The sequence below is a fragment of the Eublepharis macularius genome, chromosome 7 (genome assembly GCF_028583425.1).
Source record: "Eublepharis macularius isolate TG4126 chromosome 7, MPM_Emac_v1.0, whole genome shotgun sequence".
In the NCBI taxonomy this organism is placed as follows: Eukaryota; Metazoa; Chordata; class Lepidosauria; order Squamata; family Eublepharidae; genus Eublepharis; species Eublepharis macularius.
In genome coordinates, this window is record NC_072796.1 from 84,218,529 (window position 1) to 84,244,503 (window position 25,975).

Genomic DNA, 25,975 nt, shown 5'->3' on the forward strand with positions numbered 1-25,975 from the left:
ATGTCGTTCACCACTCCTTGCGTCCAGCAGCTCAGCTCCTGGAAGCTTCGCCTCTGCCTAGTACCCTGCCCTCGCTTGGATAGATCTCCTGTTTCCTGACCTCGGCTTTGTCTTCGACCACTCCTTCCTCGTCTCTGCGTTTGACTGACAACTCAGCTCTCGACCTCAGCTTGGCTTTCGGACTCTCATTTGTTCCTTCTACTGACAGACTGATTTCCTATCTCAACCTCAGTGTGTCTTGGACTCTCTCTCTCTCTCCCTCTCAGCCCAGCACTAAAGCAGGTGCCCCCAGCCCTGCCCGTGACACCAAGACTGAATTTGAGACAGAATTATGTACCAATAATGAACATGTTATTGCAAAAAGGTATAAACTCTTGTTGAAATTTGAGACAGAGGAAGAACAAGTGAAGGAATCTATGATTAAATAGGCTAAAATGTTTGCATATAACATATTAATGGAACAATGGGAAAATATGTGGTCAAAAGGGTTGAAATTTACATTAAGCTCTAGTCTTAAAGAGAATTTTTATAAGGTGATGCATCATTGGTATATGACTCCTAAGAGACTGGCCAAAATGTATAAGGGGATTTTGAGTCGATGCTGGAAATGTGAACAATATGAAGGAACATTTTACTATATGTGGTGGACATGTAAGAAAGCAAAAAAGAAAAAATTGGACACAAATACAATTATTAATTCCAACGATTTTAAAGATTAAAATACAACTGAAATCAGAGTATTTTCTTTTGGGACTGATGGATACTCAGATAGAAAGAAGTTATGGAACTTTGTTTTTATATATGACGATGGCAGCAAGATTATTATAAGTGCAAAACTGGAAGAGTCCAACATTGCCTACAATAGAGGAATGTTGGTAAAGGTGTTGGAATTAGCAACGATGGCAAAACTTGTATCATTGATTAGAGAAAAGACAATAAGTTTGTTCATTGTTGAATGGAAATCCCTTATAGACTTTTTGCATGAATTAGATAATAATGACCTGATGATTTGTGGGGTTTGCTGAATAAGGATTTTGGACATTAGAAAAAAGAGTTTTTCTTTGTAACATAGAGTAACAGAAAATTTGAGAACTATTATTTGTCGTGGAGAAAATCAGAATCTTTCTTTTAGTTTAGAGAGCTTTTTCTTTTGTTTGCTTTGTCTTTTTGTTTTTATTATTATTTTTGTTTGTTAGTTGTTATTTTCATTATGGCTATTATGTGTGTAGTTGTATTTTTGTCAAGTTGTCATTTTCTTTATATAAAACTTTTAATAAAAGAAAAAATAGAAGGATAAGGCTACTTGAAGCCATTCATTTGGGGTTGAATGGGTATTTATAAAACACTGGGTTCTAATATTGTGTGTGCTGTATGAGCCTTCTCAATAACTGATCTAATCTACAGAGACTCTGCTTTGAGTATCCCCAGCATCAGAGGCTAGGTGGTTTTATTTCTTTGGAGGTGGTGGCACCTCGTTTGAGGAATGTCCTTCCCATGGCCTGGCACCTGATTCTTTTTTGGTTGCAGGAGGCAAGCCAAGAATTTTGTTTGTTTACTGTGTGTTTTGATTAAATTTCTTTTGTTGCTGTGAGCTGGCTTTCATATATATTTTATACTTACTTTATGTGCACTTTAGCATTTTATGGTTTTACTGAACTGATTATTTACTGAATTGTGGTTTTATGCATTTTATCTGGAAGATGTGTCAGAAGCCTTTGGCTGAGAAAGGGAGTTATAGCTTCATGACAGAACATCTGCTTGGCATACTGAAGGTCCCAGGTTCAGATCTTGGCATCTTGAGTTAAATGGGTCAGGTAGAAGATTATCTGAAAGATTTCTTCCTGAGACCTCAGAGAACCACTGCCAGTTGCAATAGAAAACACTAGCCTTGATTGATCAATATCGCATCTATTTCATTTGTTCAAATCTTTTAAATAGCAATAAAGGATAATGAATGGAAGAAGACGTGTGCGTCATTTTTGCTTGTCTGATTTGCTTCCTCTCTCCAGAATTGGATTCACTTTCATGATAAACCTGTAGACTTGCACATTGCTTTTGTATTTGAGACTCAAGCTTTCATATTTTTTAGCAATGGCATGTTAGAATAAGTGACACCACAGAGTACACTTAGAGCTCTGAATGTATGTTCTACTGCAAACATTATGTCTGAGGAGGGTTTTAAATCTGGGCAGATTGTAAATGTGTGCCAACTGAAAATGACTTATAACTGGGAGAGAAGTTGCCATCATAAAATTGCAAACTGGACCAGAAGAGATGGTACACTAGATTCTTCCCCACATATTGCAACAGCAAGGCTCTAGTATTTTCCGTGTCATTTGATACAATTCTGGCCAGGCTCCAAAGAATTGCTCAGCTAGCTCCATGAGTCCAGGGGACCTTTAGAGTAACATTGCTTTTTGCACACTAGATGCCCATATGGCTAAACTGTTTTCTTTTTTTTCCAAAAGTGGAGTCAACTGCCTAGGGAGGTGGTGAGCTCCCCCTCACTGGCAGTTTTTTTAAATTTTATTTTAATAAATAACTTTTATTAATTATAAAACAGAAACAATAATAAACATTAAATAGCAAATACATGGAGTAATATATTGGTTATACAAGATGGCAGGTTTCGAAGAAAAACATTTAAAACACTTGCTTACTATAATTTGTAGTTCATATACCACAAGAATAAGTCACAGTATATTGGTATAATTGGTTTAGTTCATAGTGGCTAAACTGTTTTTGAATTGGAGGAATTTCAAAAGCAGTTTTCAAACGCAGTTTTGTAAGAGGCAACTCAAAAGGAGTGGGAAAAATCAATAACTTGACAGGGCTAGTGTGAGCATAAACACCTCATTGAATCCCAGCCATTGTCTATAATAAGGTAATTCCATACTAAAAGTTCTCCCAGGACCCTATACAATATAGCAGCTTTGCGTACAGATTCCCATCTGTAAAACTTACGTGCATATTCATCTTGGCACGATTTTGCTCTGCCATGAATATTTTTATCACTGGGAGAATATGACCCTAATTTTTGTTTACTAACTTGAGCTTTCATTTTATAATCACATACAGAAGAAGTTGAGACTTTTCTGATGGAAAAAAAAATTCTGTTGTAACAATCATGATTAAGATGGGATGGGAAGGAGCGAGCAATGTTGTCAAGGATATTGCAGAGACTACTTGAGGATGGGAACAAAACATCATTCTGTGTACAAAGGCTTATTACTTCCTCCATGACAACTGTCAGCAGAGGCTGGAAGGCCTTGCTTCCTAGAAGTTTCCCCAAAGAGTTTGTTGACTTCCTTCAACAAGAATTGATGGCTGCTGGGCAGCATGTAACATTCCAGATCCAGTTCTCTAGCAGCTTTTTGATAATGCTGAGGTGCCTTATCACGAGGTGGGCATGCGTATGTCAAATGAATGGGGCATGGGAGCACCAGGCATTCCTCAAAGAACAGAATGTTGGACAGTGTGAGTGCCTTTGGCTAAACACTTTTCTGAACATTTTGTGTTGTGTGAATTCCTGCTTTGCTTTTCTCCTAGTATTTGGACTTTTGATTTTAGATGGCAGCTGTTTAAATCAGACAAGATCTGAAAAACAAGTTAAAACAGTGCTACTGTGCTATAGCTAGAAACACTGAGGCTCCCTAATCTCTTTCTGAAAACTAATTTATGAATAGGACAAAGTTCCTGTTTGTTTAGGGGCCTGAAATATATTACTCCCATTTAGGTATGGTAGAGTGAGAAATATCGTACATATTCAGCCAGGTCAGTCATGCTGAATTATGCCTGACTTAACTGTTGTAGTGGTAATGTCACAATTCATCATGTCACTCTACAGTAATTTCATTATTATATACAGAGGGTCAGAGCTTGTATGATTTAATTTAACTGCTCACTGTGGAATTAGCACCCTTCTCCTCTAGCTGTAAAGTGAACTGGGGTTCTTCTCCAGAAAAAACGATCCAGACATGAATTTAACATCTCTTTTGAAGGTTATATGCGTGGCTTTAAAAGCAATACTAAACAGAAGCTTTTCTGAAGCATCTTTATATTGGAAAGAGAGCTATACTCATCCTTCCCAATGATATGTTTTGAGATGAGCTTGTGCATGCATAGCCAGCTGCTGATACAAGCCCTTAGATACAGCCCCAAATAAATAGAGGGTGCTTGTGAGGCAAAGATGGTACTATGGATGTGCATATGTCAGTCCCTGCAAATCTCTACAGAGCCGTCACTCAGCAAAGATTTGCAGCAAAACTCTCCAATGTGAGTATTAACTTTAAGGAGGCTGGTAAGGACCAAGTTAGTTTACAAAAAAACACTTCACACATTAAAATATGTTTACACATCCCAACTGATCCACAGTTCTAGTTGGAAATCTTGGCTTCTGGTTTTCTTAAGTTACGATTTTAACTGTACTTACAAGCATAAGCCCAATTGAACATAGAAGGAATTACTTCTGGGTAAGTATAGTTAGAGGTGAGTATATTAATTATCACTGACAAGTTCAGTCTAAAAAAGAGCTTAATTAAATTTTAGGAAATGAATTTAGAAACAAAGAGAACCAAATGTTGCTGCCTAGCGGTGATGGGCGGCTGCCCAGGCTAAATACCCCAGAGGCGGACCGGAGGGAAGCTGGCTTCCCACAGTCCGCCCCCCCGCCCCCCACCCCCCCTGGCCCAACCGCCCCGTGGCCGAAGCCAATTGGCCGGCCGGGTTTGAATTTGATTGGCCTGGGCGCGGGAGGCAGCCGCACAGAGCCAGGCCGCGTCCCTTCCGTCTTTCCGGCCGCCCCGCAGACGGCAAACCGGCTGCCCAGGTAAGCCTGGGGGTCGTAGCTTTTCACTGAAATCTGGGACGAATCTTGTGTTTGACTATGATGCACTAAAAAATTGTGAAGCATACATGGAAAACCATAACTAGGTACAAATAAATTTCCTTAGGTACTCTGTGGTAGGCCTCTGTGTGAAATTGCTTTTAAGGATATTTGTAAGTTAGTGTTTCTAGTTCAGGAATTTGTGAATCAAAGGGGTTTATAGCTGGTATCTAAAAGAATTCTGAGGTTCTTGAGCCTGGCCTGCTTAGTAAGATTCCTTAATAGGTTCCCAAACAAACTATAAGAGCGATGGGAAGGAGCTGGATTGCCATCCATTTCTATTTCAGTAATCAGAGGGTGTACTTAGATCTCCAGAGACATTTCAGTCTTACTTTTTAAAACAGAAGATTGAACAAAGGAAGATAGCCTCATACTAGAGATGGAGAGAAAAGAATGTGTGGTCATGAAACAATAATGTATTTATATTTTCATTTCAGAGAATAAGCATGAGACTTCAGCAAAACATACTCAAGAGAAACATATTGATCCTATCTATAAGCCTCTTATGGCATTCAAAATCTTTTTCATGTGATCTCTTCTAGACCTTCCAGGGGTCTAGAAGCTATCATAAGGAGAACCTAATGTGGACTTGGGTCATAGAGGGATACAGATGCAGGTTCCTGGTGAATTCCTGCTTTGCATAATTTCTTGATTACAGTGGTACATGCCAGAATCATGTATAAGTTCTGAATAGATGCAGTCATGATATTTGATGGCCAAGGTCACACATTAAACCCCCGCCATGTGAAAGGATCCTTAGAGATAGTCAGACATTTTGTCTGGAGGAAGATTATTGCTGGCTATGTTTGTTCTTTTTATCCCTGTTCTAATTCCAATATTGTGACTCCCCAAACCTATCTTGGTAATCTACTTCTACTTTAGCCATTTTTTTTGGTCATTGTACTCTTTTGTCAATGTACTCTACATTATGTGGACTGGAGATGGTAGATAAGTCAGTTGCAGCTGACTTACGGTGACTGGCAACCCCATAGGGTTTTCAAGACAGGAGATAGAAAGAGGTGGTTTGCCATTGCTTGCCTCTGTGTAGCAACCCTGAACTTTCCTGGTGATCTCCCATCCAAGTACTGATCAGGGTTGACCTTGCATAGCTTCCAAGATCTGGCAAGAGTGGGCTAGCCTGGGCCATCCCTGTCAGTGCACTATTTAGACTACAACAGTCAAAAAGAAAAGCCTCAGCAGTATCTACCTCCCATGTGCTATTAATTTCTGTATATAGAACCTAATAATATTCCATAAGAGGTACATTACAACAAGGGCACCCAACTCTGATTCTAATTCTCTGAATCTGTTACTCAAATTATTTATGAATAATGTATCTATATTTACAAAACTTTTCACTTCCTTAAATATTACAATTTTAAATCTGTGCAAATGTTTTCTTTCTTTAAGTCAGCTAGCCATACTAATTAGATGCCCACTCTGTCCAGGTAGAAAAAGAAGTTTTTAATTACTTTTAGTTGCTTGGAATGGCTGTGGGGAGTAGATATGATAAAACTGGATAGAAAATTATTTATTGAGTTTTTTTCTCCATATTTTTTTACTTATGTTTTTAGAATGGTTCTCTTTATGAGTTGAAAGGAATAGTTAAGAAAGAGGCTGATGCCTTTTGTACTCTTTTTCAAATTGACGGTGTCGACATGAGACTGATACTATCATGCCCAATACCATTTTGCTGCCCCCACAGTGTGCAATAAAATGGAAGTGCTTCTCAAGAAGTGGTTTTTCTGAGAAAAACTGGGTGCATGAGAATAAGCTGTGTAACTTAGCCACTCCTGTGACTGAGATAATCCCCCCCAAAAGAGTCTTTTGATGATATTTTTGTATGCTTGGGCAGCATATGGAAAGATATAGTTCCATAGCAATTTCTTCTTTACAAAACCAGAGTGACACTATCTCTGACAAGGGGAATGACATAAGATACAAATAGTAGATCCAAGGAAATGGGGCTGTTTGGAAGCCAGTTGTCAGAAGAACATAAGAGCCTACTGGATCTGAACAGTCAGTATCTGATGAAGGGAACTTTGACTCATAAAAGCTTAAACTCTGAAAATCTTGCTGATCTTCAAGGTGCCACGGGACTTGAACCTTGCTATTCTTCTGCAGACCAAACAGCTACCCACCCAAAATTATCTGGATCGGAACAGTGGTCCATTCAGTCCAGCTAGCCTGTTTTACACTGTGGTTGACCATTTTCCCAGAAGGCCAAACAAAAAGGGCCCAGAGGCCAAGGTTCTCCTCTGCTGCTGCCTCCTGGCATTAGCATTCTGAGATTTGCTACCTCTATAGATGGAGGCTTCTTTCAGTCACCAGGGCTAGTAGCCACTGATGGACGTCTCCTCTGTCTAACCCCATTATAAAACTATATGTGCTCACCACCAGAGGCAATGTATTCCACAGTTGTCATGCTTAGCTACATTAGGAATGAAGATGCAAATACTGAGGAAATTCTGACATGCTGCTACTTCTGGGGAGGGACCACATTCTGCACACAAAATACAAAATGGGATAATATACTAGGATAATGAGAACTGCAGCATTTTGAACCAGTTATCTTATTTTGTTATGTCTAGACTCAAGAGATAGGTAGGATTATGCTTATATGTCCTTGACATTTATAAACACCTAACACCATGTTCTGATCAAAATAACTTCACATTATACTAGCTAGCTTCAATGGCATTACATGTAGCGTGTATATGTCTACTGTGGACCAGTTAATTTTCTCCAAACCATTATAAATGACCAATATAAAAATGTCTCATTTTGGAGGCAGAATAAACTACAAACTGCATGCTCCCTGCAGGAAATGGCACCCCTGGGCATGAGGTTCATGAGGAGCATCATTTCAAAATAACCTGCCTGAAAACCAGCATCAGTTGTCTCTAATGAGAAATTTCTGCCATGGATTACCCTGTCTTCAAATATGGGAAGAATAGTACTCTCCAAGACCTCAACCATACTGACCAGCTTCACTTCCATCTTGTCAGTATCCAATACAGAGATTTTGCATAAACTGCTAATGGTATAGTAAAGATAACCTACATATAGAATGGGGAATATGTGTTAAAGGCAAAAACTGACAGCGACTTCCACATTTAGTTGGAATGATTTGAGGTCTAGCAACAGTGATACCAGGTTTTGGACACTTTATAAAATTACAGAATGCAAATGCCTTAAGTAGCCCACATATATTGCTCTTTATATTGAGAACTTTCAAATCTCCTATCAAACTGTGGTGGTGGTAGAGAGTGCCCTCAAGTAATAGCTGACTTATAGTGATCCCTGGTGAGGTTTTCATGGCAAGAGACTAACAGAGGTGGTTTGCCATTGCCCACCTCTGCAACCCTGGTCTTCTTTAGAAGTCTCCCATCCAATTACTAACCAAGGCTGACCCTGCTTAGCTTCTGAGATCTGATGAGATCAGGCTGTCCTGGGCTATTCAGGCCAGAGCCCCTTTAACACTATTGGTGGAAAACTGAACTGCCAAAAAATTGAATTGATTTGAACTGTTAAGTCCAAAACAGTGTCACTATGATGCTTTTGAGTGTCAGATAAAATAGCCAACCAGATGTTTCCATCCCAATACTCATTTTGCTAATAACCAAGTTACTGTTTCTCAGGAGAAGCCTGAAGCAAAGTAGGCACTGAGACAATTAACTTGAAGTGGGAATGCTTTTATAATATTCCTTTTGTCTTAAAAGTTCTCATATAGATTTCATGTGCCTGTTTTATTTTGAGAAAAATGCAAATTTTAATTGTCCATGCCTAACACTTGTGATGGCTCATTCCTCTACCAGATTGATTAGCTACTACATAAGGTTTTCTCAAGAAAATTGTTTTCTCAAGAAACTTCCATTTTACTGCCCTAAAGCTACACCCTTTACAGCTGCTAATTTGCATGGTAATAAGCTGTGCAGAAAAAGCAGCAGCAGCAAAACCCCATTATGTAGTTCCTTGTCTGTCTTCTTTGAGTTGAAGCCCAATTGCAGAAGACTAATTGAATAAACTCATCATGTTGGCTCTTAGCTATGGATTAACAGAGATTCTATACATTTCTTTTACAGAAGCGGTCAGTGGAATACCTTGGGGGCAATGTGCCCTACAGCACAGCTGCTAACAATACAATTCCTTCTGGCTATAGCCCATGATTCTGTGTGTTTTTCTTAGCTGCACTGTGATGTAGTGGGCCTCTTCCTCCTCTCAGACTGTTGCTGCTGAGGCAATTATTAGTCACTTCAATAAACAGTTTGCATACTACAGTAGGGGATGGGCAGGTTACAGTCCCAATAAACATGAAAGAAGCCTTATAAAGAATGATCCTTACTCAGTTTAAGGAAGCACGCAGGGGAGGGATAAGTAGGTAGTGCTGTCTCATGGCTCAGCATCAGTGAAGAATGCAAAAAAAAATCGCAAAGATAATGTTGGTGCTGTAATTTCTCATAATATGACTGCCTAGTAAGTAATTAGCCTTAGGTCAATTTGGCTATTTTGATACAAACTACAATTTAAAAGCCCCCTGATGTGCCTGAACTTGGACTTGCATCACTGCTCCCCACTTCAAAATGCATTTGTTGATTACTGTCACAACAACGTGGCATGTCTGAGCCTGACTGGTCAGGTCCGTTGTTCTTTAGGTCCATGATAATTTAAAGAAACGCATATAGGCAACTGCTGCTGAATGAAGCTATCTTTTTGAACAAACAAGTCTGGCACGTAAAGGTTCCCCAGGGAATCCTACTACCAGGAGCAGCTTTTGTCACTCTTCCAGAATGCCTATGCAACATCTAAAAGGCTTAGCAGACAGTTTCTGAGCAAGCTAAAAGGAAGAAAAAGGGTTATCTTCATCATATTCTTCATTATATTCCTGTGGAGGAAAATTTTGACATTGACTTGGTCAAAGTGCTTCACTTATCTAAGTAGTAGATCCAGGCAGGATCTACTACTGCCTGGATCTACTATTTCACTGACCCTTTCTTCTACCTCAACTTCCTTTTCTGAGAACACTACTCAGAGATTTTCTTTAGACTACTCTTCTGAGTATAGTTATGTTGTTGCATTTCCTGTTACAATATAAATGCCCTTTTCATACTAAGCTCTTGCAGAAGCTGCCTACAGCTTTATACGTAGTTATGAAGTTTTAAATATGTGTTTTATATTTTTAGTATATATAGTTAAAATGAAAACTGTATTCTGCTATTTGAAATTGTGAAACAGGAGTGTATTGGTTAGAAAAGAAATAGGATATGATTGTTTAATTAGATCGTTATGTAAACAGGTAGGAGGACTGACCCCTGAAACTGGCTGATGAGGCACACACATTTAAAACCCTTCATGACTTGCGTCCCATGCATTTGAAGAACCGTCTCCTTCCATTTGTTCCTGTACACCAACTACAGTCTTCAGACACCCATCATGTTGGTGATCCCATCTCTTAGAGTGGCCCAGAACTCATGCCTTTTCCACTGGTGCCTCTGCTCTGTGAAATGGGCTCCCTGGGGAGGTGAGGGGAGCCCCCACCTTGGAGATCTTCAGGAGGTGCTGCAAGGCCTGTTTGTTTGCCAAGGCTGTTAAGAGGGTTTGAATGGCGGACATCTTTTAAGGAGGAGAGAGGGGAAAGATTGGGGGGTTATTATCTGAATTTGCTTTTTAAGCGTAAATGTTTTTAATCTGCTATTGTAAGCCACCTTGAACAACAAGGAATGGCCGGGTAAAATATTTTAATAAATATGTTTTTGTTTGTTTATTTATTTATGCATTTAATAATCATTTAAAGAACATCTCTAGTGTTAACAGAAAAGGAAGTAGAAGTAGAAAGCAGGCTATGACATTAGTGAAATAGCCTACCTGAATCTACTACTTCTATGAGTGAGGTACTTTGGGCATGAGTAGTGGCAAGACACATCATTTAAGGCTTGACTAACCTTTTGACTTTCAGGACTTTCCCTCTATAGCTGTTGGGATCAGCTCAATCAATTGGTATTTACCATGCCATTGCAAGTCAGCCACTTGAATAGTCTCACAGTTAACATGGAAGTGATGGCAAGCTGATGGTGTGATGAAGGGATTGTTCTGTCACTTTTGCATAGCCCAGACTCTACATAGATCTGTTCAATGTCCATTAGCAGTGTGCTTGTTTAGGTACTCATCTTGGATATCTTCTAATAACAAACCAAAGAGCCAAAGAAAGAAAGAAAGAGAGAAAGAAAGAGAGAAAGAAAGAAAAGGAGGAAGGAAACAAGGGCTTCATGGAAGTAGTTTCTCTAATGAACTTCTAAAGGGGAAAAAGAATGTTGTTAAACTACCTGCAATATCTTAAACTGGGAACATGCAAATTCTTTATGAAATGCACTGGAGAATCAACATTCATTTGTACTGGCTGAAAAACTGTGATGAATTTTAATATCAGGAGGAGGTCTCATAGTTCAAAATCTGCTTACTTAGTCACTGTAGCTTTTCATTTAAATGTACTCAGAAATGATAGGATTTAGTAATTGACAATGTAGTATTTCTGACTTTTTAGTTAGTAGGTTTCTGAACTGAGTTACAAATGAATTATTATTAGCAAATCTTGTTCCATTTCAAATTATTATCTCTAAGCAGGTTGCATGAATGGTCCATTGTGACTAAGTATCAAATATATGAATTGCAAAAATCCTCTGAAAGCATTACATCAGAAATTGATCAAAGAGAAGTTTATTATGGAAGGCAACAATTTTCTGATTAGCTGTATACTATTAGGTCTAGTGAGGCGCAGATTCACCAAGGCTTAATTTGAAAGGGGGCCAGCAATTATGAATGACAATAGAAAACTCTTGGGGAAAGTTTATTTATCCTGACAGTTCTAAATTTGCTCCCAATTGCGAACCTCTTTAGCCCTTTATATTGCAGCTGCTGCACTTGAAATAATGGCTGTTCTGCTTTTCTGGTGGAAGAGGCTTTCACTCTCCCAATACCTGGGATAATGCCAAGTGTCAGGAGCCCTAGGGAATGTAGCTTTCTTAGTAGATGTCAATATGAACAACTTCATGCCTGAGGGCCCCTGAGACTCTGTCATCATATGTTTTAGGTATTGGAGAGAGATTATTCTTCCACTTCTGTCACAGCAGCTGTCACAACAGAGGGCAAGTAACAGGACAAGTGGGAAGAAGTTTTCTTCAGCTTGGATTTAAATCTGAGACAAGAAAGAATTCAGGGAATCAGAATGTTTACTTTGTATTGAAGCTTGAATTAAAATCCAAGACAAGAAAGAATTTAGGGAATCATATTTTGTACTGAAGGCAAATGTTACAAGTCATTAAAGCTTATCTTCCAAACTAGGGGTATGCAGTCGGATACTGCTCCTAAAAGTCATCTGAGTTACCTGGTCTTGGATCGAGTAGGCTATATCCAAGGTAGTCAAAGTTTCCCAGAATGACTCCTAGAGCTCTGAACATTATGAATTAATGTTCAGAGCATTTCTCCTATCCCATCTGAGCCCTGGGACTGATATGGTGGGTTGCCTTGGCCAATCACACAGTCTTTCTTATTACTTATTTTATTTATTATTTCGATTTATAAACCTCCCATCCTCAGGGGCTCTGGGCAGTGAACAACAGTTAAAATCAATAAAACAATAATTCTAAAACCAACATGCAATAATAAAATAAATTAACCAAGTACATTAAAGTGCAATGGTGAGGAGAACCCCCCACTCCCAAAGGTGGGAGGCCGACATGGCACCACCCACTTCAACCACCGAATGCCTGGCAGAACAGCTCTTACAGGCCTGGCAGAATGATAATATGTCCAGCTGGGCCCAGGTCTCCATTGACAGAGCGTTCAACCAGGCTGGGGGCAGGACTGAAAAGGCCCTGGCCCTGGTTGAAGCGAGGCGGACTTCCTTAGGGCCGGGGACCACCAGTAAACATTTATCTGCTGATCGAAGCAGTCTCCGGGGAACATACATGGAGAGGCGGTCCCAAAGATATGGTCCCAACCCAACTCAGGGCTTTAAGGGTAAGAACCAACACCTTGAACCTGATTTGGAATTCAACCGGAAGCCAGTGCAGCTGGCGCAGGACAGGTATGATATGTGACTGGTAGGATATACCGGTCAGGACCCATGCCACCATGTTCTGGACCAGTTGTAGTTTCCGGATCAGGCCCAGGGGTAGCCCAGCGTAGAGTGAGTTACAGTAATCTAGCCTGGAGGTGACCATTGCATGGGTCACTGTAGCCAGGTCCTGGGACATCAGGTAAGGGGCAAGTTACCTGATCTGACGGGGATGGAAAAATGCAGACGTGGCAACCACCATGACCTGGGCACTCAGGGAGGCACTCAGGAGCACACCCAGACTCTTCACCACTGGCAAAGTTGCCAGTGGTGTCCCATCCAGGGCAGGAAGCTGGATCCCAACATCTGGCAGTCCCTGTCCCAGCTGCAGGACCTCCGTCTTCACTGGGTTCAGTTTCAGCCTGCTGTGTTTCAACCATGCCATCACAGCCTCCAGAGCTCTGGCCAGATTGTCTGGGGCTGTGTCTGGCTGGCCATCCATCAACAGAAAAAGCTGGGAGTCATCCACATATTGATGACAATTCAGCCCAAACCTCCGCACCAACTGGGTGAGGGGGCGCATGTAGATGTTAAATAACTTCGGGGAGAGTATGCCCCTTGTGGAACCCCGCACACCAATGGGTGATGGGGCAATAGGTCTCCCCCGAGTGCCACCCTCTGTCCCTGACCCTGGAGCAAGGAGACCAGCCACTGCAAGGCTGTCCCCCTAATCCCCACGTCTTGTAGGGTAGGGACATTTTTAACTGCAGCCATCTATTACATTGGTCATTTTGCATTGTGTGTGTGCTGCAGGTGTGCTGGTATTGCTGCTCCTTACATCTTGGAAGTGATGCCTTGCTTGGATTATGCTAGACCCTGACTGGATGTATTGTGCCTAGATGATGCTTTTAAAAAGACTGGTCTGATTAATTTATTATTACTTGTAAGAAAGAAGGCAAAGGCAAGGCAGCAACTCCCATCAACCAAGAGTCCAACAGGAGCCTGCCTTCTCAGAATTAGGAGATGGTGAGGAGATGCCACCCAACTGTGAGGTGGAGCAACACCACAACAGACCCAGTGGCAAATGGGGCAGCTGGCAATGATGCCTGTCTGGTCAACTCCTTCCCATTGACATCGCCCCCTCAGCAGACTCTTACCTTGCTGTGCCCACTTGGAAGTAAACATGGGCAGGTGGAAGGAGAAAAGCAAGGTCCAATGCCAATGGAGAGGATGGGGTCGAGAAGAGGAAAGTTTGTGGCAGGATGGCATGGAACAGGAGAGGAAGGAAGATGCAGAAGAACCAGAGGGTGGAAGAAGAAGCTATCAGAAAAAGAAACAGAGGGAGAAAGATGGCAGGGCTCCAAAGAAATGGACAGACAAGGAGAGAAGTTTGAGGAGAGCAGAAAAGAAGAAAAAGCAGCAGGGGAGAGAGAAGGAGTAGATTGGCCAGCATCTACTAGGATAGAACTGGACTACAGCATGCTTGGGAAGGGTTCACTTGGGAGGCTGAAGGAGACCTCCTGAAGAAAGCAGGTTCCCTTTACCAGTTACAGGAGGTGATATCCTATACTGGTGAGAGTCACAGGAAGTGGGATGCTGAGAAGTATCACCTAGTGATTTGGAGTAATGTCACATTTTCATTACTTAGGTTTGGATAGATAAGCTATCTTTTCTCTGCAAGCTGATTGGCAGGGTGGGTGGCACCTCATTAGGCAGCTACTATGGAAGGACTACTTTTAGTTGCAGCTACTATGTCTTGTTTTAAAAAAAGGGCTGCTAAGTCTGGTTTTAAAAAAGGGCTGCTCCAGATAACCAGAGCTTATTTACACACATTTTTCCACTATGTAGAGAGGATGACTGGGGGCACTTTATTCAAGGGGCTGTAAAATCAAACCCCCTTGTCCAACTCAAAACTCAGAAAGTCTTTAGAAGAGAGGGTAGACTAGGTTCCCTGATGGTTTGATACTATTTTTGAGAAAAATAGCTCATGAAAATCTGCACTGAAAACTATGGGCAAACATCCCATCCAATCTTAGTGGAAATGGACTCCAATGATTCTTCACAGTACAACATCACTGAATTCTCAGAATTCTTAACCCCAAAACACCTTCCTTTTCTTAAATTACAATACAGAATTAAAATGATAATTGTCCCAGTGCACCCCCCTATTCCAGACCAATAAATCTGAGTTTTGCTGGCATCACTAATCAGGCCTATTGTTCTCAAATATACTTAAGAGTTACAGGCTTGAAAATGGTGGGTTCAATGCACAAAAAAGCTACAGAGCCCAGCACAAAGCATACAGGTTTCTGCATGCACAGACTCTCTCCCCCTCATGAACCAGTAATTATTGGTGACAGCACACATACCCAGGTTGATGCTGGTCACTGGGGACTGTAGCTAGTAATGTACGTCTGTAGGCCACCATGCTGTGGCAATGCCAAGCCCTCCACATTTCTCAGAAAAGAACCTTGAAACCGTATCTAGGCATCAGCTTACACATGGCTTATTTCAGTGAAGTGCAAAAAAAGTGGGGGGCCTGAACTGTGCTGGGAAAAGGGTGTAGGGCTGGCAGGACGGATGGCTTTCAGCAGGAATTTTGTACTTACTATTCACATCTCATGAAGAAGCATGCAGGAGCTGGGAAACTAAGCAATGTGTGGTTTTCTAGGATATTCAAACGTGTTTCAGGATAAAAGAAGCTGCTCTGCAGTTTATCTGTTCATCTACTCCTTCTCACATCTTGGGACATGTAATGCCTCTCAGACTCTAAGAGGTATTTGGGACATTCTCTTGTGTACTAGTGATAAGTTCATCAACTACAAGAAGAATATATTATGCGGGCTAGAATACTCAATGATGCACTTGTGCTTACTGGCTTGTTTGTGGGTGTTACCCAATAAGGAAGGTCTCCTTGTGAGTAGGGGGATCAGTGTGCAAGGAGAGGATGCAAGAGGTGAGTACACCTATGTATACAAGGATCCCTCCTCCTAGAGAACCCTTCCAATAAGTAGGCAGATGTTCAATCAAAAGGGGTTTTTATTTAAAATACTACAGATCAAGTTGCACACAAAACACATCACACACACACAGAGCTAACTAGAAAAACAGGGAGAAACATTGGAGAGAGTTGCAGAGTTGGGCTTATAGTTACCAGGTCCAGAAGATAGAGGGTGTCCAAGGGAGAGCAGCTTCAGTGGCCAGCACTTTGCAGCAAGAAAGAGGGAGAGGGGCTCAGACATGCTGTCTGAGGGCATGTAGAAGGTCCAGAGCACACACACGCACACTTGAGCACATGGCAAGACAGTCAGATGTACTGTGAAATCATGCCTTGAGACAGAACTGAGAGTCTTTGCCCTAAAATAATTCCTTAATGGTTGTTTTTGAGGTGGGACAATGGATTGGGAAACTGTCTCTGGGGTGAGACAATAAGGTTGGGAAGGTTTGATTGTGCCTTCCTGAAAGGAACTATAGGTGTAAAATGATTCTTGATGACCCACAATGGTTGGATGGGTGAGGCTATACTATGAGAGTGGGTAAAGGTAGGATTGGCAGTGTGTGAGAATATATTCATTCAAGTACTTCTGGAGACCTCCATTGTTCTATGGTTTTGCACACCTCCAGGGTGGGGCTGAGTTAGTCTTCACCTCTCACATTCCAGTACTTTTCCATCTCCTGCCTAACCAGGCAGGTTGTCTGTGTTTTAACACATGAGGAGAGGGTCGTATGATATTGCCATATTCATAAGCCTTCTTAATATCATGAGGGCAACTGTGACCACTAACAGTGGGCAGGTTGGCTTGTTCTCAAAAGCTGCAAACTGAATATGCTAGAGGAGTACTAGAGCACTGTCATGAAATTCAATTGGTTTGATCCAGCTAGCTCTCTCACTTAATCTCACCTAATTCCCTCTTTATTTCATCCTCATCACACATGACTTTTGACCATGCAGATCCCATGATGCCCTGCATAACCTTTGGGTGGCCTAAGGGGACCCCCGCCTCCCATTTTTCTCCAGTTAAAAAGTGGATTGAATCCAACCCTATGCCTCTTCAAGCTAAAATTTTTGATGGGAATATTGGGCTTGCACCCTAATGCTCCAATAAGCAAACTTTGCAGTCTTCTAGCAGAAGAGCCACTTAAGTTGGAGGATGGCTCCTTAGGCTGAAGGAACTTCCTGTAGCCTAAAGTAGGATACCATCTATTATGCTTATTTTCTGTATTAACAACTATGGATCTGATCCTACAAGTCTGAAGCCTTCCTCCAGCCCAAGACGTCTAATTCTAACAGTAGTGGTTCCTCCATCCAAAGAAGAGCCACTTCCATTAGAAGAGAGCTCCTTAGAGTGTTAGAATAAAAGCCATGATAATTAATTTTAATTTTTTTTAAGACAGAAGAGCAGCTTTGGAATGAATTGGGGGGGGGGCAGGGACAAGAAGATAGATGGAGGAATATAGACCCTGTGAAAAAATAACAGTCTGAAATGAAATATCCTATCCCAGAAAAAAAGAAGAGAATAAATTTCAGGAGAGCCAACTCCACTTTTCCAGAACAAGCCACATCTCTCAATTCGTTTATTGCTTAGCTACTCCTTCACTTAAGACTCTTATGAGTACCGTAAAAATGAAACAAACGTGTTAAAAATAGAATGCCAAGAAACTTTTATTTTCAGATAGAGGATTATCAGATAATGGAACAGGCTTGAGAAGCAGCTAAAATGAATCATAGTGGATGTGCCATGTTTCAAGAAAAATCTTCTTTAGTGTGTCAATGATGAAAACAACCTTAATTGGTTTATTTGGAATTCTGGTATTTTCTGCTTTGCTATCACCTATTGCATAATGTGGCAGATAAAAAAGAATACTAAGCATTTCCATAGAGCTACAGAAAGTTTCCCTTCCCCCCAAAATATAAAATAAGAATTAAACAGGTGAAGGGAATAGACAGTCCTAACTCAGAGCACTTCTCTGATTTTTTAATATAATATCTTCTGTGCCAAGAAAGTTATATATGCTGGCTGTTCTTTCTTGCTCCCCGGAGACATTCACTTGCACAGTAGTACTGTACTCAGGAGAGAAAAACAAAGGAAGCAGGAATAATTGGCTCTGATCAATACCATGAAGCTGTCCATCAACCTTGCCTTTTCTTCTTGAGTGTTATGAATAGTTGTGCCTGGTGGTTTCTACACAATCTTTGCTATTAATGTGTGGACATTCCTTACTTTAATTCTTTGTACCAGAAACAGTTCTGCTAGGCTAGAAGTATTAACAACCAAACTGCATATGGAAAAGTTTGTTGGAGAACAGGCCTGACATATCAGAACAAAAATTCATCAGCCCAACAATGGCTAGACAGATGCTCCTGAGGAAGTTACAGATAGGGCATGAACAGCATACATCTATCATACGTCCTCTGCATATGGTTATCAGAGGTACACTGCCTATGAATACTGAAATGGCATTTAGATTTCATGATCGTATAATAACCACAAAATACAAGCAGCCCTGATGGCAGAAGAGGAAAGAATTGTGGTGGAAGGGAGGGAGAGGGAGATAGACAGATAAATAAATAAATAAATAAATAAATAAATAAATAAATAAATAAATTTATTACTTTTGACTCTTATTCTGCCCTCCCCACACATACAGGCCCAGGGCGGATTACATCAGGTAAAAAACATTTATAATAAAAACTTACATCTTAAGACAGTTTTAAATTAACAGACAGCATAGCAATACAATACAAATTTAAAAATATACAAGATAGCAGCAATCAGCAAATCGGAGGCAATCAATCTACCACTTTAAAAAGCTGGATGGTGGGCACCTCTGATAGGGAGGGATCTGATCGTCCCTTCTCCTCCTCCATCCAGGCTGGTGGAGGCCTAGTCTAGCCCCCACCATACACCTGGCAGAAAGAAAGAAAGAGTTCCTTGGTCTACTGTAACAAATCAGGTGACTGAAGAGTGAGTGTGACCTCTTCTGTGGCTGAGATGGCCTTGCCCCAGCCCATCTGCCCTGGAATCAGATGGCATGGGGCCCACCTCAGCTGAGGCCAGCCTGAGGCTCCAGCCTCTTTGGTGGTGCTTCTGACCACAAGCGCTCGGGTTCCCACATTTCCTTTGGTTGCCTCCCTGACGACTTGAGGAGTGGCGGGGTCAAAACCACCCAGCTCCATGGTGCCAGGACCAGGCTCTGGTTGCCCCCCCCCCCAGGTAAGTCTCAGCATGCCATCCACAGACAAGGTTCTTTACAAGACCAGAGCCGCTGGTGATGTGCTGTGTTTGCCTCACCATCAGTTTAAATTTTTTTTTGTTTATTTTACTTCAGTTATACCCCGCCTTTCTTCCCAATGGGGACCCAAAGCAACTTACATCATTCTTGTCTCCTCCATTTTTTCCCTCACAACAAATGCTGCAAGATTTGAAAATGTGTGATTCACCCAACTTTCATAGCAAAGTACGGTCATACCTCCATGCAGCCTTGGCTGCTCAAGGAGGGGGCCGTGCATTGCTCCCCTGGCAGAATGCAGAGTGGAGCAAATTCCCGGGCATGCAGGTCTTGGCCAGGGGGCGGAGCCTGGAGCCTCTTTGGAGTGGCTCCACCTGCCCGGCTGCAGTTGCATTCAACACTCGGAGTGGGAGGACTTGTTTCTGTGCTCCGAGTGTTGAAGCAGCAGCGTGGGCTTTGGCGGCAGCAGCGGCCTGTGCTGTGGCGAGCTTCGGTGGCAGTTTCGCTGGTGGAGTTTGGAGCAGCAGCAGAGTTTTGGAAGCAGCTGCAGCATTGTTTGGGAAGAGGCATCTGGGCGCCGGAAGCTCACCTGTGTACCGGGCCTGGCTGCGGCTTGTCTCCAGTGGAGGCATTGTTTGCCGCTGCAGTGGCCCGGTGCCCTGCTTGCCGCTGCGGTGGCCCAGTGCTCTGTTTGGAGTGGAAGCATCTTCCCAGTGCCTCATTTGGTGCCAGCCCCTTGGGGGTACCAAGCCTTGCTTGTGAGGACTGCGTGGTAGCGGCCTTGAGCTTGGGTTACTGCCTGGTTGCCACCCCTTTGGGGTGTATAAGCAGCCAGGGCAGCCCATACCCCTTCCTTTTTTCGGCGGCCTCCTGCCAGGGTTCTGAGGCTTGGAAGGTTGGGATGCGGCTTTGCCTTTCTCATCCTGCCCCCCCCCCCCAGTATCTGGCTGCCTGGGGTACAGCATATAAGGTGTTTCAACCTTCTGGCATACGCAGTTAGATCTGCGCCCTGGTTCGGTGGCCATTTTAAGATTGGAGCTTTTGGTCTAAGGGGAGACCCATTCCTTTAGAATTGGGATTGCGTCTACGGCAGCAGCTACGGGGTATTCAGTGCAGGCTATTCAAGGTGTGGGTAGGTGGAAATCCTCTACCTATCAGTCCTATGTTTGTCCACTTAAGTGCTTGTAAATGTTATACTAATTGGTGTTTTCCTAGGTACTGTATCTTGCTGGGAGAAACAACAGATTCTGATCTGTGGACATAGCATGATCTTTTGGGCTGCCCATCAAGCCAGGAGGATGGAGTTTGGGTCCCAGCTTGATTTGAGTGAATGGGCAACTGTGGAGTGGCAGGGGCGGCATAGCCTCAGGTGGCCTGCCCTGTTGCCACTCTTGTTTGTGAATTGTGGGGTCCTCCACCCAATATACCAGTCATTCACCTGAGTGGGAATGACCTTGGGTTTGTCCATGGCAAAGCATTGTCCTTGCAGGCTAAATGGGATATGTAAGGGATACTCCAGCGTTGGCCTGGAGTGCTTATTATGTGGTCTGCCATGTTGCCTCTCAGGGTTTGGCGGGAGGCAGAGGACTGTTAGGCGAAAGAAAGGGCTCAGATGAAAGCCAATAGGGCCATTCAGAAGGCCTTGGGGGAGGGTTTGGGTGTTTATTTACTCCACCCTAGGATCAGGGCCGATTTTGCTGACCTCTATTGAGGTGATGGGGTACATCTGTCTGAAGCTGGCAATACGATCAATGACTTGCGGCAAGGGCTTAGGTTGTCACTAGGCCAATAGTGGGGCACCGGGGCCAAAGCAGAGGCTTGGCCCCGACATTGGTGGGATAGAGTTTTGTGAGAGGCAGTGGGCCGGTGAGCACCCTTGGCGCTTCCCTATTGAGGGGGAAGAGGGGTCTGCTAGGAGCGGCTGGTACTGCTTGTGATGGCTGCGCACGTGGGCAGACTGCCTGTGGAACCCCATGTGCAAGTCCTTCCCTCACTGCTGTATGGCTGAGGATTGGAGCTTGAAAGGGGGGAACCAATTTACCTGGCTGGCCGGGTATCCTACCCATCTCTTGGGATGGCTCGCATCCAGGGCTTCGGGGCTCGCCCAGGCAGGTCAAGGCAGAGGTCCACGGGTGACCCCGTGGCTTGACCTGTACCGTTTTACCCTTGCTGCAGTTTTCGGTTAATGTTCATGTTGAGGTTAGTTTAATAAAGTGGCCCTTAGATTCAACACCTGTGTCCGTCTCTTCATTTCAACTAGGGGGGCAATGGGCAATTGAACTTGGGTAACCCAAATCCTACTCCATAACTGTAGTCACCACACTGGCTGTCTTCTCCAGCAACAATTAAATATGTACCCATTTGATATTTTGGAGAGGTCTTTTCCAAGACTTAGCTGGGGTTATTTTTATATATCATCTATTTCCTGTTTGGAACTCATATCAAATAATTGTCTAAGCTTTCTTAAGTATTCAAAACTATTAAGGAAACCACAGCATTTGTTATTAAATCTGGAAATAGATTAACATCTAAACATGTTTCCTGGATATAAAATTCTTTGTTTTTCAAACCACAGTACTTCTTATCCTTAATGCTTCTAGTCTAAATATCACATTATTGCAGAATGCAGATAGATTCAATGATTAAAATATTGTTTCAAAGGCACTCTATAAATATAACTTTTGTATATTAAAAGTTACATCTGTCAGCTTGTGGCTAGATAAGGCTCTTCCTACAGGTTCCCTTTCAAAAGCAAACAAGAGTCCATTGATTGAATAAGGAAACTTTACTGCAGAAAAGGTCCATTATAGTCCACTGTCCTGAATAGGAGACTCAGGATGGTACACAGTCATTGTTACCAATGAAGGGCAAAGCATGAGGTACAGAGTAACAGTTCCCATCTGCATCAGCCTCCCCCCACAGTTCTCAAAACAACATCTTTCAGTCTTGGGAAGCTGCTCTCCGTCAAGGCCAATGCCTGGTGGAACGGTGTTAGACAAAACAGTCTCCTCCGGTGGGAAAGCTGCCTGGGAACTGGTGCACCTGCGGGGAAAGCACTTAGACACTAGAAACATTAGAAAATGGAGTCAGTACAGTTTAAATATACACTGGACCTGACATCCTGCCCCCCTTAAAATAGATCCCCCCCTGGCTTATATGGGTAACGAGTATGAAAAGCTTTGGTTAATCTAGGAGCATGAACATGTACAGAGTTCACCCACTCATCGTATCCAGAATCAAAGTCCTTCCACCTAATGAGGTAAAAAAGCTGATTTCGTTTGATCTTAGAGTCCAAAATTTGTTGCACCTCGTAGTGTATTTGGTCGTCTATCAAAGTAGGAATGGGTGGAGCTTTGATGTGCCACTTGTCGTCGGTGGGAGCTCTTTTAAGGAGACTGACATGAAATGTATCATGAACATGGCGCAAGTTCTTGGGTAGATTCACAGCAACAGTCACTTTATTCATTACTTTGCGGACAGGGAAAGGTCCAAGGAACTTTAATGCTAGTTTGCGGCTCGTCTGAGCTAATTTCAGGTTCTTGGTGGAAATATAAACATGATCTCCAGGTTGTAAATCCCATTCGGCCACACGATGGCGATCTGCGTACTTTTTGTAATCCAGTTTGGCTTTCTCGAGGTGTTTTTTAATGAGATTCCATTGCTGCTTGGCCTCCCCCCACCAGGAAGATACATCGGGCGAATTAGAGGAATGGCGGGGGGGAGTGTCCAACGGGAAGGGATTGAAGTGAGTTCCATATACAATTTTGAAAGGGGCTTCCCCAGTGGAAGCATGCACACTGTTGTTGTATGAGAACTCGGCTAAAGGAAGAAGGTCCACCCAATTATCTTGTTGGAAATTAATGTAGCAACGAAGGAACTGTTCTAAAATTTGATTAGTTTTTTCGGATTGTCCGTCGGTTTGTGGGTGGTGGCTTGAACTGATTCCCTGCTCAATATTCAACATTCGCAAAAGCTCCCGCCAGAAGTTGGCAACGAACTGTCCGCCGCGATCCGAAATCACCTTGGACGGAAAAGAATGTAATTTTACGATGTGTTTTAAGAATAAATCTGCCAGTTTTTGAGCAGTGGGTATAGCAGTACATGGAATAAAATGAGCTTGTTTGGAGAACAGATCTACCACGACTAAAATGCAATTATGTCCTTTCGAAAGGGGTAAATCAGTGATAAAGTCCATAGATATTATTTCCCACGGTCTGTCAGGCGTCTCCAATGGTTGTAGGAGGCCTGGAGGTTTCCCTTTCCGGGATTTGGCGCTGAGGCAAATGGGGCAGGAGCGAACGTATTGGGAAATGTCTTTGCGCATGCCCGGCCACCAGAATTGCCGTTGTATTAGATGCAACGTTTTCAGATACCCATAATGACCAGCAGTGGGGGCATCGTGACATCGTTGTAATACCTCCCGTCGGAGGCTGTCTGGGACATAAAATTTGCTTCCAGCTAGCCAGTCCCCCTGTGGGGATTGAGCCAGTTTGCTTTTAGGCGCTTTGCCCCCCTCCTTTTCCACCTCAGCTTTAAGTTTCGATTTCCACTCCTGGTTATGCGGGAGGGGCTGTCTTGCGCGGCTGCGTGTAGTTACCACGCCTCCCAATTGCGTAGGGGAAAAGACCGTGTCTACAGTCTCCTCCCGTTTGCTCTTGTGTTGGGGCATGCGCGATAGGGCGTCGGCAAGAAAGTTAGTTTTGCCCGGGAGGTAATTTAAAGTGAAGTTGAATTTGGAAAAGAATTCTGCCCATCGCAATTGTTTGGCGTTCAGTCTGCGAGGGCTGCGAAGGGCCTCCAAATTTTTATGATCTGTCCAGACCTCAAAGGGATATCGCGCCCCCTCCAGCCAATGTCTCCAGTTAGTGAGGGCCGCTTTCACTGCAAAAGCCTCCTTCTCCCACACATTCCAATTCCTTTCTGCTTCTGAAAATTTCCTTGACAGGAATGCACAAGGCCGTAGTTTCCCATCCTCCCCCTTCTGCAATAATACCCCTCCTATCGCCGTATCGCTGGCGTCGACTTGCACTATGAAAGGGTAATTTTCGTTGGGGTGGCAGAGGATGGGTTCCGTTACAAATTGTTCTTTTAGGCATTCGAAAGCAGTTTGGCAATCGGATGTCCACTGTATTTTGGAGGAGGGTTTTTTAGCCTGGTCCCCTTTATTTTTTGTCCTTAACAATTCGGTTAAGGGGAGCGTGATTTGAGCAAAGTTTGCTATAAAGTCTCTATAGAAGTTGGCAAAGCCCAAGAAGGACTGCACTTCTTTGCGGGTGGTGGGAGTTTGCCATTCTTGGATCGCTTGTACTTTGGCTGGATCCATTTTTAACCCCTCTTGGGAGATACAGTACCCAAGGTAAGTGAGCTCAGTTTTGTGGAATTCACATTTGGACAGCTTAATGGGAAGTTTATTGTTCATCAAAGTGGACAGGACTTTTTGCACCATTTGAACGTGTTCCTCCTCCGAGTCTGAATAAATTAATACATCATCAAGGTACACCACTACACCTTTATAGAGGAATTCGTGTAGAACTTCATTTATCATGGCCATGAATACAGACGGGGCTCCCGCCAATCCAAAGGGCATAACTAAATATTCATATTGTCCGAGGGGTGTATTAAATGCGGTTTTCCACTCATCCCCTGCCTTGATACGGACGTGGAAGTAAGCATCTTTTAAGTCTAATTTTGTAAAGATCTTACCTTGGGCCACGACGTTGAGAAGATCTCGGATGAGGGGGATGGGATAGGCGTTGTTGGTAGACACAGCATTAAGTCCTCTAAAGTCCGTGCACAGTCGAAGTCCCCCATCTTTTTTCTTCACGAAGAGTACCGGAGCGGCATGGGGGCTATTGGCTGGACGGATGAACCCTCTCTGAAGATTGGTGTCGATGAATTTTCGGAGCTCCTCTCGCTCATGGAGACTCATGGGATAGAGTTGTCCTTTGGGCAATGAGGCTCCAGGTATAATTTCCACCGCACAGTCAGTTCGTCGGTGCGGGGGTAGAGTATCAGCTTCTTCTTCGGAGAAGGCATTCAGAAAGGGCCAGTACGGTTCGGGAATTTGGTTTATTTCTTCTTGGGTGAGAAGAGCCTTCTCGGTGTGCGTTGGATCACTACCCCAGTTTTGGTTCCAGCGATGGTTTTTACAGTTGGAGTGAGTGAAGGTGATGCACCCTTCTGCCCAATTTATGTAGGGGTTGTGATCACATAGCCACTTGCTGCCTAAAATTAACGGGTATTTGGCAGTGGCGCTAATGACAAAAGACCTTTTCTCCCAGTGTTGGCCCATGCCGGTGATTATTGGGATGGTTTCAGTGGTAACAGGGTTCATATTGGTGCCATCCATTTGTTCAAAAATCACTGGGTTTTGCAATTCACGAGTTGGTAGAACTAGTCCGTTGACTAGGGCCGGGGCGATAATGTCTCTCGAGCAACCCGAGTCGATGAGGGCTTGCACTCAGATGTGCATCTTCCTCTCCGGGTTAAGTAAAGTCACTGGCATGAATAAGATGGACCCAGGTGGCCGGTTCCGTGCAGGGACGGGCTTGGGGCGGATCTGTCGTTTGGGCCCTTTTACGACAGATCCATCTCGTTTCCCGACTGGGGGCTTTCTGGATTGACTTCTGCGTTTGGGGAAGCGGGGTCGTATTCCATAACTTCTTCCGCTTCCAGTCCTCTCTCTGAGGCGGGCCTTTGGGAAGCGCCGCGGCCTCTGTTCGCGCGTGGCGCGGGAATCGGGCATTGGAGAGTAGGAAATGGAGCAAGGGTTGGACGCCGTAGTTGAAGCGGAGGTCTTTGCACAG